This window comes from Taeniopygia guttata, chromosome 2, assembly GCF_048771995.1.
Source record: "Taeniopygia guttata chromosome 2, bTaeGut7.mat, whole genome shotgun sequence".
Taxonomy (NCBI): domain Eukaryota; kingdom Metazoa; phylum Chordata; class Aves; order Passeriformes; family Estrildidae; genus Taeniopygia; species Taeniopygia guttata.
Genome location: NC_133026.1, coordinates 9,158,307 through 9,173,063, shown reverse-complemented (window position 1 = coordinate 9,173,063; position 14,757 = coordinate 9,158,307). Strand labels below are relative to the sequence as shown.

General features: G+C 39.1%; 1 protein-coding gene across 2 annotated transcripts in view; it reads left to right on the top strand.

Moving 5' to 3' along the window:
• The window catches only part of PTPRN2 (protein tyrosine phosphatase receptor type N2), a 667,249-nt gene that overhangs the window by 642,930 nt on the left and 9,562 nt on the right, over positions 1-14,757 (top strand). The window lies entirely within an intron of this gene.

The window sequence follows — 14,757 nt, the reverse complement described above, 5'->3', positions numbered from 1 at the left end:
ACGTGTATTTAGTGAAAAAGGATTAGTTTTAAAAATATACAAATTTATAGAGAAAAAGAATATTTAGTTCTTTAAATTCTAATCACTTTACAGTGTTTAATATCTTCTAACACAGACGTATTTTTATATGTAGTTTAAAAATACTCTCCATGCTTTGCAGTCATCTGCTGTTGCATCCTGTATATTCCATTCCTCTGGGACATGGTGGTGTCCGGTCCCTTTAGAAAGAAGATTTTAGCTTTTCTTTTTTTTCTCTCCAGATTTTGTTAACATGTCTCATCAAACATGGACTGAATTTTCTGCCCGCAAGCATCATGTGGAACTTGCCACTGATGCTAAAAGAAGTTGTATGTTTGGCTTCTTTGCGCTGTACTGAAAATAAATTTTTCGGTGGGATGAGATTAGTTTTTCATGCTCGTTGGAAAATAGGTTTTTGCTCTGTGAGGGAATATGGAGATATTTCCAATGCTTGTTACTTGCCACGTGACAGCCTAGACTTTAAAAATAGAAGCAATGGTACATCGTAAAATTAATGTGGACCTTTGTTAAGTGTTTGTTCACTCATTTCGGCTATCAGCAGTGAGAAGCCATAATGAAAACTAGATTTAAACTATATGCAATTTATTGGCATATAGAAGTAAATGAGGAGTATTTTCTAGCTCGAGGCTTTCAGCCACTTAAGGGAGGGTTGACTTTGTTGTAAAAGCACTGAAGAATGCCATTTATTGACTCCATTGTACCATGTAATGTCAAATTCCATTTTAAGTGTGGGCTTAGCGCTGCACAATGCCAGACAAGTCATGTGAAACTGGCCAGAGAAAGGCGTCACAGGGCTTTTTGGAGATCGGTCACCCCCATTTTGTTCTTGACCTGCTCCCCTCTGCCCATGGGGGTGTGCAGCACGAAATCCCCTGACCTGGTGCTTTGGCTGGAGTTTAAATGAAAGATCAAAGGGCAGAGCGGGCATCTCAGCCCTGCTGAGGTGGGCCTTTCCCAGGCTGTCACACTGTGCGGCCGCCAAAGGTTTTGTTCGGGCGGGAGCCGCGGCCCAGCCTGTGCGGCCGGGGCGCTCTTTGTCTGGCCTGAGAAGCTGGAGGCCCAGGTTGAGGATCCAATGTTCATCAAATGATCAAAGGCCTGAAGCCCTGGACATGAAATCTTTCTTTCCATTTCCTTTTCTTAGAGAATGAATTGCACGAGTGGCAAAGAATGCCCTTTCCAAAGCTTTTATGTGCAGTGCGAGGGCTAACTTCAGAGTCCTTCAGCGCTGAACATAAAAATGTAAGTGCACTTTCAATCTGGGCCCAGCTGCAGGGCCAGCATCGAGGAACCCTTCTTTCAAAAAGGCTTTTAAGGATTAAGGCCTTCAGTCTTTCAAAAAAAAAAAAAAAAAAAAAGCAAAAAAAAAAACCCCAACCGAAAAAAACCACCACGGACTTTTAAGAATAAACTTAGAATAATTTGAGTTTCTTGTTCCATGGTCTGGTTTATTAGAACGTAGACAATAATGCATTTTTAAATCAAAGTAAATAGAGGAGCACTTAGTTTCAGCAGTGGGAATGTAGAAAGCAATCAATAAATACCTTGGCTCTTTAGTGGGGTCTTTAATAGGTTGGGCAAAGGAGCTCTTTTATCATGTAATGATTTACTTCCCTGCATTCTCTTAGACAGTTAACTGTAAATGCCTTTGTCATTTACAATTTCTTCTCCTGCTCATTGAATTAGTGCTAACACTTAGTCTATTAAACGTGTTATAAATTTATATCTTCTACTACTCTGTTGTTGCCAACCCTCATATTATTTTAGAAGCTGAAAACCACCAACAAGGGACCTGTTCCTAAAAACTAAAGCAGGGGAAAAGAAACCAAGTTGGGGAGGATTTTGTGTTTGACATCTGCCACATCAATTTGACAGCCCCAACTCCTTTGCGGAAGGGAATTTTGAGGAATGAAAGTTTTAAAATTTTAAATTCAGCTCAGGGCACTTTCAGGACAGTAAAAGTTGGTAACGAGGGCAGAAATGCTCCCAAAGGTGTACTTGAGAGGTGAATTGAGCTGGTGGAAGGATGTGCAGGAGCTCACAGGGGCGCTGGGACAGATCTGCTGTTGGGGGAGGTTCTTAATAAATTCCACTGTCTCCGGTGCAGTAAATGCAATGACTGCATCTGTGCACTTTTCCTAACAGCCACATGAAATAACCTGAGATACTGGAATAGGCAGAGAGCACCAGTGTCTGTCCAGTGCTGTCATTCCAGTGTCATGTCAGCTGGAAGTTACAATGCAAAGTAGATCCTTTTGTTTCATTGTTCCAATAATAAATGTAGCTATTTATCATGTCATTTATTACTGTATTTTTTTTTTCTTCCTAGTTTCATATGCTGTTTCCTAGAAAGTTTAGACAATCCTTGATCCTTGAGGTCCTATTTCAACCTGGTGTTCTATGATTCTGTGATATGCAGAGACTCTGATCCTATATCTATCAAGGCAATAAGAAACATGAAACAGTGTTGAATCTGGATTTACAGTAACATATTTTAATATTATTTAACATGTTTCAACTATGGTACCTATTTAACTATGATAACTATTTGTACATGGGTGTTAAAGTTTTAAGACAGTTACCAAATCACCTCTCATTTCAGTGACAGCCATCTTAGTTTTGAGTTAGAAGCTGAGACGTGATTTCGTTCAACCCATGTGCATTTTGATTATTTAAAGAAATACAAAAAATTATAATGGATTGTTTTTGTAGATAACAATGCTTGCTGGATTTTTTATAGGGACTGGCTGATTTCCTCTGAGGCTGATTTCTGCTGAGAATTTCAATATTCCTGATGTATTTACAAGTTTTATCCTTTGTTACTAGGGAAGACAAGATGATTTAGATTTAGTCTACTTGATGTTTCTTCCTCACCCCAAACTCACAGTAATGCTGAGCTGATCAGATTTTTTTCTTTTTGTGTGATCTAGAGAAAAGTTGAGAATTTTCTCATTTCATGTCTTTCCCGCAGGCTGATTGTAGTGACTAAAAGTGTGATATATTGCAAGACATTTTTATTGAGTGTTTCTGGCACCAAAAAAAAAAATTTAAAAAAAAAAATTATGAGGTCTTCCCACTTTCATTTTTCTGAACTGTGAGGGTTGGATAGTATAGATAATAGTTTGATTTTTAGATATTCATCCAGCCAGCAGCTGCTTAGGGTTTGCTGACCATCCATTTTCTTGTGTTTGAACTAGTTGAAACAAGATGAGTCAAAGGGAAGGCGAATATGAATTTTAAAATCCTTTTAAAGTATTGATTTCCAAATTCTAAAACCCAGCAAAAAAGATTCGATTTAGCAAAGCCGAACCAATGGTTTATTCTCTTGCATTCAAAAGCTTGGATTATAATTGATGAGCATGCACACTCCGGCCAGGGCTGGCTGTGGAGGTTATCTCCCCAAGTCCTTTCCTTGCCCCTGCTACCCTATTGTTTGAGGGTCTTGTGAGTCAGCTCCTGAGCAGATGCAGTTTATACCGTGACATTTTAAGGCAAAACAAAAGATTCCTTAATTCGCCTTCTGACTCATCGTGTTCAAATGATTTGGGCTAATCTGAACCCTTGCTGAGGTTTTGCTTATCTGCTGTTTGGGTTTAACAATCATAATGAAGTTGTGAGGTTAGCTCCTCTCTGAAAGGATTTTATTAAAAGAAATGCTTGCCCATACTCGTGTTAAAATGAATTCAATCTGCTTATTTTTGAGTCCTTATGCAAAGTCTGAGAAAATTCTATTGTTCTGCTGTTCTGATACAAATCTAGAGCTGACTATTTCTGACATGCTTTTGGTGAATGAGGGAATATTTCCTCAGCCCAGGATCAAGCTTCTCCCATGAAAACAAAATTTAACATACTGCTTTCCTTCAGAGGTTGAGACAGTATATAGTGTAAATGGGAGATTTCTTTTTCCTTTTTTTTTTTTTTAAGGTAATAATAGTTAGAGGGTCAAAAAGTGGGATTAGAAATAGGTGGTATTCTGGAAAAAAAACTACAGCAGAAAAATTCAGGACTTAAAAACAGAATTGTTTTCAGGGTCTAAATTTGAATTAATTACATGGCTGGCCTTTGAGATTTGGATGAGACAGATTATTATCTCTAGGAACACAGAAGAAAAAACACAGAGCCAAAAAATTTGGGCTTGTTTTGTTTACTGTTGTGCTGTCCACAAGACTGCCTCAGTTCTCAGCAGCAGTGATGCCAACCATGTAAATCTGAAATGCTGCTGTTTCAATTTCCAAAGGAAGTTGCTCGTGTCCATGTAAACATATTGTATGTTATAAGGCTGGTTTTTCCAATGAACTGCATTTATGTATTGTAACTTTTAGGTAATGAGTTACCCTGGAAACACAATTAGGCAAATAGTGCTCGTTCTTGCAGCCTTTCCCAGCAGATAATTAATCACTATGAGAGCTGGGCCCCCAGCTACATGCACAAGTGTATAGGGAATGTATAGGATAGTTTTTCACAGTCCAGCCTGAGGTGCTCAGCAAACTCTTACTATTTAGAAAGAGCTGTTTAAAATAGTGTTTATTTCCTTTGAAAAACACATTTGGGCATCTGAAAAGCTTTAGAGCTTTTCGCATGTTATTGGCTGTATGGAGTAATTGATTATTAGCTTATAAAAGGAAGATAAAAATGTAGCATGTTCTACAAGCTTCTGTTCTGAAATGAATTAGGGACCATGGGAAAGGTATTCTTGGTTGATGTTTCCCACTGTATGTTGTATGGTCTGCATTTTTAGGTGGTTTCCTTTACAGAATATAAAGATTTCAACAAAAAGCAAACATGTTATTGATACAATTTCTTTAGCTTTTATATATGTATATCTATATAATTTAGTGGTCAGGGATTAACCTAAAGAGCCATATTTCTTCAGTTATTTGCTATTCTTAGGATTTTATTGGAAACAACTTGGGAGTAGAAAAGTATAGTAGAAAGCAATCCTCATTATCCAGGGTTAGGGGCAAATAAATTGTGAAGAAAGACTGATCAGGCATGGGCTATTCCTTGGGAGAGGGAGCACAAAGGGGGGTCCCCATAGAGTGCTGGAAGACCCTGAAAGAAATGTATTGATGTCAGTAAGCAGCTTGAGATAGTGACTAATTTGAAAACAAGAGGTCATTGACTGAAACTAAGGAGGAGACAAGCAGATAAGGAATTTGTGCAGCGTTTTTCCCACCATGGGTAGGTTAGGATATGGAAAAGTGAAAAATCTGGGTCATAGTAGTACTGTGCTGCAGCTTTGAAAGCAGCTGGGCACATGTTTGGAAAAGGAAGTTTATATACATAGAGTAAAACCATTTCTTTTTTGGTAGCTAATCTCATGCAGCAGAGGAGTGTTCATTTGACCAGTGGTGGTCTTCTGGCTGTAAAGAGTACAATTTGGTAGCTAAAGTATACTAGCTAAAGTAAAGTTTAGCTAAAGTTTAGCTAAAGTGTAGCTAAAACTATTCCACAATTTCTATAACTGGACCAGTTTAGTCATAAACTCTGTTTAAATAGTTTAAAGATTGACTCCATAACAGTTGCATCTTTTATTCAGGTCACTCCATGTACTGTCTTGTGAGAGCTTTACCACCTACGTGCAATGTAAAATGAAAGTAATGTAAAATGTAGTTCTTACAATTTAATAGATTTATGTAGGCGAGCTACTTCTGTGTCTCCTGGAAAGAAAATGTATATTTTCCAAAGGGGACTTCAAGATTTTTTTAAGGCCAAGTGAGATATGTTTTCATAAATGTCATTTTTGCAATAAGCATCTTAACTTTGTTCGTGTTTGATTCATCAAATGGAGATCAACTGCCAGGTAATGTACCAAGAGTTTCTGGAAGAGATACTAAAAGGAGTAAATTGTATAAAACTCCATGGGAGCTGATCCTGGGGAACATCTATTAGCAGGGAGTAACAGCACATTCACAATACCTGCTTTATATGTGCTTTGTGTATGTGTGTGTGTCTGCACATGCACATGTAAGATGAATTTAGATGCGTGCACTGGTATTTTCTACAGTGACAATAGGTGATTATGGGATATTTTACCCCATAAGGAATAAAACTCATTAGCATCCATTTCTATAGCAGATCTTATGTAGTAATTTAGGCATATTCATTTTACTTTTAACTTCTGGGGGGGGTGGAGGAAATCTAATTTTAAAAGAGAAACAATTCTTATCGTGTATAGAATGTGATGTGACAATTCTCACACACACTGGAAGTGAGGAAGGATTGGTCCTCAAATTAGCATCCATTTGCATTCAGTTACAATGTGTGGTTTCTGCATGTTTTTTTCTGCATTGACAAAGGATATTAACTTAAAAACTGACATGTCAGCAATGAATCTCTATCCCTGCAAGGCTGTTAAAATCAGTATAAAACTTAGAAGCATTATTTTCCTGTATAATTTTTAAAAATACTAGATTGTGCCTATGTCTTCCATCTTCAGTGTCACCTTCCTTTGGATTGTGTACTGACAAAGCCATTACACATTTGTACATTTATTACATGCAGTCTTCAAGTATTAATACAAAATGTGTAAACAGTAACACATTATGTAATGCATATATATAACATATACTCTGTCTGTGCATGACTGTCACAATAATTTTAATTACTTCACTTTTATTACTTTAAGCACTCCCTTCTCCACTTACATGCTTGCTTTGCCCATTGGGTGCTTTTGTTGAAGTTGTTTTTGTTTGGTTTTCTTTTTAATAAAGGTAATGAAATTTTAATTTGGGTTGTTAGGGACATAGAAGCACTTGCGTATTTTGTCTGAAATTACAGACAGTTCACTGACTCAGGCATAGGCTGGGTCCATCCCTAACTACACACACATGCACATAGATTTTGCTAATCTCAAAGAGTGAATAAGCTTATAATGAAAATGCCACCCTGAATACATTAATCTTTTTTGTTATCTTTTAAAGTGTACCCCTCAGTGGGATTTTGCTGACGCTTTTCTCTTTCCATGAAAAGCGTCAAATGATCCTCCTGGCCAAGAGCAGAGCTACAGCAGTAGACATCTAGATAACTACAAATGAATATTGCTTTTATTTTTGTAGTTTCCAGCTGATGGTCAGGCCCCTTTTTTATCTCTAATACTTAAAAGTGTTTTCTATTTAGTGGGCACTTTGTGCAAGAAGGAAGAAAATACTCTTGTTTCTTTGCAGCAGAGCACCATACAAACAGCAGTTACTCAAAGGACACATTTTTCACTTCCATGGCCTTCACTATGCTGTACTGCTGGTTTATCTTTTCATTGTGGTTCCATATTGCCTTTCATCTGTCATTCCTTCAAATGTGAAGGTAAGGGAAATAGGGAAGGCTACAGACACAAAGCACAGATCTCAAACACCATAAGCTTTAGCAGATTCTAGCATTTGTGAGGCCAGAAGTGAAGAGCAGAAACTCAGCTCTTTTCAGCCTAGGTTCATTCCAGCTAACTTTAGGCACATAAAACATCTAGTGTTAAGCATCTCACCTAACCTAGTTGTCTGGGTCTCCTCAGTCATCAAGGAGAACGATACACACCTCTGGAGGATAATTCTCAGGCAAATGAATTGCCCATCAGAGCTTACCCTCTCTTTCTTAGCTGTTCAGAGTGGAGATGACTAACTCCAATTCCAACTTCAAGGATGGCTGGAGTAGATGAGATGAGGTTGGGCCTTTGAGACTAAGCTAGTTAGTAAATATTACCGGTTTGCTATTAAAACTAATGGTCAGTGAAGAAGTGGTGTTACACTCCCCCTAGTTATGACCCTTTTCTCTTTAATCAGATTGAGTTTGCCCCTCATATGGTGTGATTAAATGTTTTACTGCAACATTAAGTACTCAATGGGGCAAACACTTGCTGGGGCAGCTACATGAGCCTTCCGTTAGAAGCTCTCAGTGGGAAGCTGGAGGCACGTAGGGCTTTAGGAGATTTGCAAATCTGCAGCATATCTGTGATATGTCCAGCAACATTAGACATTGGAAACAGTGTGGCTGGGACGGTGTAACAGTCCATGAGTGCTGATTTACCCTCCTAACTCCCCAGAGAGCCACTTGTGTCTCTGCACACTATGGCAGACGCAAGTGTAGATGGGTGTGTTTGTGTATTAGGCTCCTGACAGACCTGGATCTATTTACTGCCTGTCCTTTGGTCTCCATAGTTCACTATCCCCTTGATGTGACAAAGCTGAATGCAGAAGAGGGCCAGAAAATGCAGCAGCAAAGAAAGCCTCTTTGTCAGAGTTCAGATGGGGAGGGAAGAAAGGCAGCGTGAAGCCGCTGCGCGCGCGTTCGCTCTGACCGTGACGCGCCACTTTTCGACATGAGTCATGCAGCCATCACCCAAACATGACAAACACTTGTATTCTTCCTAAACACAGGCAGGCTGTGATGAGGCAGCGTAGTGTCCTCACTTGTTTCCCCTCATTTTCTTTCTCAAGTGTATTTTTGCTGTTTCACATTACACACAAGTGTATTTTCCGCAGCACTCCCGGCTGCCTGGGAAGACTGAGCCGTGCAGGGTCCGAGGCTAAAGGCTGCTGATCAGCAGCATCCTGCAGACACTAATTGGTTCTTCTTCAGCTTCTAGCAACAGCAGCGTAAAGAAGTGTGGTAGGGACTGTTCCTTCAAGATTTTAACAAGCTAGCTTTTTAATCTTAGCTAACAAGTCCCTTTGCCCTTCAAGGCCTAATTCAAAATCTATACAATATAATAAATATAAAAAGATGCATTAAGCAGGTAATATCTGGCTAGAATGAAGCTGAGTACTTTCTGCTACAAAAAGAAAGGCATTTGACAGGTCATTTCTATATTGCTCTTAGTACTCCATTTTTTCTGTTGGGATAAATGCTTATTTCCACACTGATCATCATCATTTCCTTAAGGAGAAATGGTAAAGGTGCTAGGAACACCCCCTTTACAACTGCTCAGCATGACTCCTACCTCATATATTCAGTATTGTGATCACTTTGTGGTCAAGAAAAACAGAAAGACAGATGAGAAGGGTGCAATGGGTATTGGGAGAAAAAAAAGAGGATCTATCTAGGTCTTCACCTCTCCAGTGTCCAAGTACCTTATAATCATTAATGGATTTGCTTTCATAACAACTCATTAGGTAGGGGGAAAAAATGGTTCATTTTAGAAATGATGGTGTGAAGCATAGGGTGAATTTAATGATTTAGCCCAAGTGGGCTAAATCATTTAGCAGGAAGTCAAAATCTCAGTCCACAAGAGAACTGAAATCTATCTAAACATAGCCCCCTAATGACCAAGCCATCCTCTAGGACTCACAGTAACAAATTTATAGCCATTCTGCAGAGTTATAATCATATCTTTTTGAGGTATATCTGGAAGTTTTTCCCGACTAAAAAAATCCTTTTTAATTTAATATTTATGAGCAAAATGTATTTGTGCAAGATTCACAAAGAAAATTCTTCAGTTTGGGCTATTTAAAAGGAAACCCCCCACAAATAACTGCTTTGATGAAGTATTTAAGCATCATTTTATTTTTATAAATACACAGGAAATTCAGAGCATCTAGAATCTAAAATATTCCTTTTAAGACAGAGCCTTAATATAAAATTCTATCAGTCTCACAGAATCTACACTGCACTTTTCATTAGCACTGAATAAAACAGATTTGACTTTACTTTCAGTGTATGTTGAAGCCTATTACATCAAAATCTCAAAGATTACCTTAATTAAGCTAAAACTTCTCATGCATTTATGTAACAATGATGATTGCTCTTATAACTGAAAAAAAAACCAGCACATTTTCAGATGCACAAACTCTGTAGTTTGCTGAACCTGAAAAAACTTTTTAATGATATGCCTTCATTTTTTCTTCCCAGCTGATGCATTTAAAGATCCTTTTGACAAACATTGTCATATTCCTGTGCCATCATAGTGACAGCAGTACTGCTACAATGTGGAAGGGACTATCCTCCACAGAGTATTTCTCATGTGTCTTGTGCTTAGCAAAGTAGGACCCCTGCCATGTCTAGGGGAATGAGAAGAGAGGGAAGCTTTCATTATTATAGTCATAAAACCAACATTAGGTAATTCACGGTGATTTTAAATATTTTGAGCTGCTGGTCACCTCATGGAGCCTACTGCAGCAGAATTAGGCTGGGTTGTTATTTATTGCAGGAGAAAAGGGGAATTTACCCATGTTTTTATGACGTGCTGGATACTCCACTTACACAACTGTCTAAGGGCAAACACTTTAACCCCTTGAGATCTGCTAATCAGGAGCACCAGCTGGTAAGTGCCAGCGTGCATCCAGCATTCATGCCTGCGGGGAGAGAAAGGGTTGCAAAGGATATGACCCTAAACTTCAGAAACCTCTTCTCTCCTTGGGGGCAAAATATCATTCAGCTTGCATCTTCTCCTGTTTTCTTTCAGTTTATCCAGTTAATGTTCCTGGTGTGGGTTGTTGTGCACTCACTGTGAATGCTTCGAGCCTTTAGGAAGATGATAGTTAATTACTGAAGTTAAAATCTGGCTCACACTGGTGTGGAAGTGCTTTCAGAGGTATTTATTCAGCCAGCTCACTGAGCTGCTAGGGGCAGGGGAAGGCTGGCAGTATCTGGCTCACAGTGAATTACTGCAAATGTATGTTCTGTTTAAAAAAAATAGCACATTGCACAGTCATTTTTCACAATACTGTTGGTACAATATTAGCTCAGTCTCACACTAAGTTACATTGGTATGTTCATTTAAAACAAGCAATGAAATCCATTGTGAAAAAGCCTGTCTCATACACAACCCAAATTTATTCCCTGCAAAGTGAAATACAGTCAAAAGATGAAAAGGCAGTTCTTTATTGTATAAATTCTTTTTCTTTTATCCTTCTTTTTAGCTTCTGAAACCAGTAGCAGGCACATATATATTGGTGGGAAGAAAAGATAGAAAATACTGTATTTTTGACATGTGTTGTTTTCCCTTCTAAATGTCACTTGCTCTCCAGCCTGGTATTTTTAACCCTTAATTTAGATTATTTTTGGTATGACAATGAATTTACATCTGCATCTATTACTGGACTTAATAGTTCAGAAGCCTAAGCAAAACACTTCCAATAATTGGATATCCTTGGAATCAGTGAATCAAGCTCTTCTAACTTTTTCTCTACACCACTGCATCAGATTTAGTTTGTGTGAGCTTTCCAGATAAGCAATGTTTCAAATGCCTCAGCAGTGTGTGGATATTTTACAGCCATCTCAGTAAGAGCATGACTTGACCCTAATGTCCTTAGATGCAATATCCCTCTCTCCCAATGTCATGCAGCATATGCTGGATTTTTGTAACCTGAATTGGCTCAAAAACATAAATAAATTGTTATTGGGTACTGTAGAATGTAATGCCGTATTGTCATACTCCCAGATTAAGGAGAAAGCCTCAGCATGGCAAAGAAAGTGTTGAATTTGTGTCAGATTTCAGCAAAATAATTCCAAAGAGAGTTGAAAGTTCGTGCTGCACTTAAACACTGAGCTCTTCTCACCTGTGAAGGCAGGTTGGGTTCAGACCTCCCTTTGTGCCTTGAAAATCTCTTTCTTTGTCTGTGTCTGTCACCAGAAAACTTTTTACAGACTATTGCACACGCCAGTGCCAGTGAGCTGAATTTACATAATCCAGCAGCAGAGTATCCTAAGCTTGAATACAAAAAAACCCTCATCACAAAATGAGATTTAGTAGAGGACAGGCAATATATATTTAAACACATTTGTTTTAGTCACAATAAGGGAGTAGATGCAGAACATGTAGATGCAGAGGAGGAAGAGAGGCTTACTCATGTAGAGAGAAGAATGAGTCATGCTGCTTTTTTCCTATGCCATTGATTTCATCTCCTGTCCTGTGAATTTTCTTGTTCCAAGATGTTTTTCTTCTGAAACAGTGTCCTGTCTTTGCAGCACTAAGTTTCATTGATCAGTCTCTCCAGGCACTTACGTATTTCCCATCACCGTAGTATCCAAGGCATTCAGAGGTGATTAAAACTGGTGCAGCAAACCCAATCCCTGTCTCTGGTTTGGATTGTCTCTAATCCAATGGCATCTCAACAAGAAACTTTATTTGCTCTGCTTTTCCTTAAAATTACCTATGGCTGAGGACATCTGAAATGCTTTTGGGTGACCTGCTGATCACAACACATGGGCTGGGGACACTAGCGAGTAAAAACTGATGTTTTAGGAACTTTACTGACAAAACACTTCAGGACAAGCTTCCCATTAAGCACCCCAGACCACTAAGACTCTTCCTATGTTCCAGTGCATGCATATTCTTTGGTGTTTTGCTAAATCAGGATTTTTTAATCAAGTGTTGTTCATACTATTAGTCATGTCATTCCCTTAATGATGATAAAAAAGCAAACATCAGTTCACTAGTAAATGCTGCAGTATGCATCACAGAAATTGAGGAATTAACTCTTTCAAAGGTAAACTCAGATGCCTGGCTGGCCATTAAAAAGTGTAACTATGTCTTGTCATAAACCTTTTCTCTTTTTGTCCTGAGGGTAGAGTATTTTCAAATAAAGATCATCCCTCAGTGGTGGGGGGACATACAGGGTACAGTCATGGGTACTTGAGCCTGCCAGCTGCAGTGGGAGGATCTCTGAGTTCATCCTTGCAGCATACACCTGGGAAGCTCAGAACTGTGGTTAGCCTTGTCCATGGATAGCAGTGTCTTAAATATTTCTCATATCCTAATTTCTGAAAGGAGAATTCCTCTTACTTTGAACCAAGATGCTACTGGAACATTTTGTTTCCTGGTAATCAAACGAAGCTACAAGTGAGGCTGTAAAGTATGTGCAGTACTCACATAGCTCTGCTTCCATCCATAGCTGTGGTGGAACAGGAAAATCCCACATAATTGCACATGTATGTGAGAGTAATACTGAAGACAGCTACTGTGTTACACCAGTGTTAGGGTTTGTGAAGAGGGCACCTTTAGTGATGCTTTCCAGATGAATTGCCACTGCAAAACCTGCAACAGATTTAAGGTATAATTACTGTCACCGTTATCAGACTTTACAGTGTGTTTAAGTATTGCTTTGCTCTGTTGTAAGGAGATTTGTGGGGTTTAAATTTTAGAATAAAACCTTCTATTTTTTTTTTCAAAGCTCATTGCTGTAAATCCTGGGGAGAGGTGGGGAGCGAAAGGTGTGCAATGCTCCAATCCATGGTAATTAGCAAAACTGTCTGTAAGATACCATTTCTAAATTGTCACTATGATATTTACTGAAATAATTAATTCAATTTCTGATACAGCTGAAGAACATATTTTCATTTATTTGAAGAACATATTCCAAATCAATTATTCCTGTAGAGCTGATAATATTTTAAAATATAATTTCATATATTTTATCAAGGAAACCAAATTAAATCATTCACTATTCATTGCTTTTCTGGATTTTTTAAAAGATGTTTTTGAGCTATAAAGTTGAGTTGGGAAAATGAGGAGGTGCATGATGTTTGCATTGATATGACCCCAAATATAGATAGACAAGCACTTAAATTACAAGAGTTGTAGGAAGAGTGGTAAGTGTTGGGTCCAATTCTCCAAATCTAGTTCTGGGAATTCAACAAGTATGTGTTCTAGATGTGTACAAGTTACATTGCAGCAGCAATGCTCTAGGTGCATAGCCCACAAGCTGGCCACTGAGACCCCTGTGAATATTTAGGGATATTTAAATGCCTCCAGAAGGAAGTCCCAAACTGGCAGAGGGTGGCTCAGGAAATTTGTAGGAGCAGGCAGCAGGAAGCAGTTGACAAGTCTTCTTCGGAGCACAACACCAAGTATCCCTTAAAATAGAGCAGATTCCAGAATTGTGGCCAATCCCTGCCCTTGATAAACCATCCAATGACAAAAGTGAATGTACAAAATAGGAGAGACCTGAGGTCAGCATGTGTCCAAGCTCCTGTAGCCTAGGAGAGTGAACAGCCACCCAGGGCAGTAGGGCATAGTGGAGCAGGTATGGGGTGGGACAGTTGCATTAGGGTGACCCTCTGCCCATCTGCCTGGTGCTTTGGTACCCTGAGATGTTCTTGCAAGATGCAGAAGGGAGCAGATACAAGAAAACCAAATTCTCCATGTGAACTTTTCACCTCAAAGGCTTTCCAGACAGGTTTTTATTCTTGAAGCTCATACAGGAAGGACCAAAATCCTGATTCCCCCTCAGTCCCTTCATAAAATATCAGATTAGGCACTTAAGGAAAATGAGGAGGGTGATCTTGAAATATCAGTCACTGGAGGAAATTGAGGAGGAAATCAGCATCTCCCAGTCCCCTTCAATTCTCTAATTTTTGTGGATTATAAGAAAGGGAAGAGTCTCAAGGACTTGCTTTGATCTCCGTAGTTCATTTTTGAAAGAAAGCTCCTCTGTGTGCAGGGGGCAGGGAGCCAGTCCCAGCCAGGCTGTCTGTGCCTGCTTGACATGCCCTGGTGCTACCAATGGCTACAGGGCAGCTGTGTCCAGACACCTGGAGTGGAACCTAAAGAAAATGTCATAGACTGGCCAGGTGACACAGTGGCCGCACAGCAAGGTCCTGATCTAGGAAGCCACAGACAGGTTTTCTGGGTGCCAGCTGCAGGTGGCAAAAGGTGACCTAAATCTTGTTTTTACAGCATTAATCATTGTGTGGTTCAGGCCCTTAATTCAGTGCATACTCTTAGAAGTGACAAAGGGGACACTCAGTGGCATTGCCATGACAGACCTTAAAGTTGCACAAAATATATTC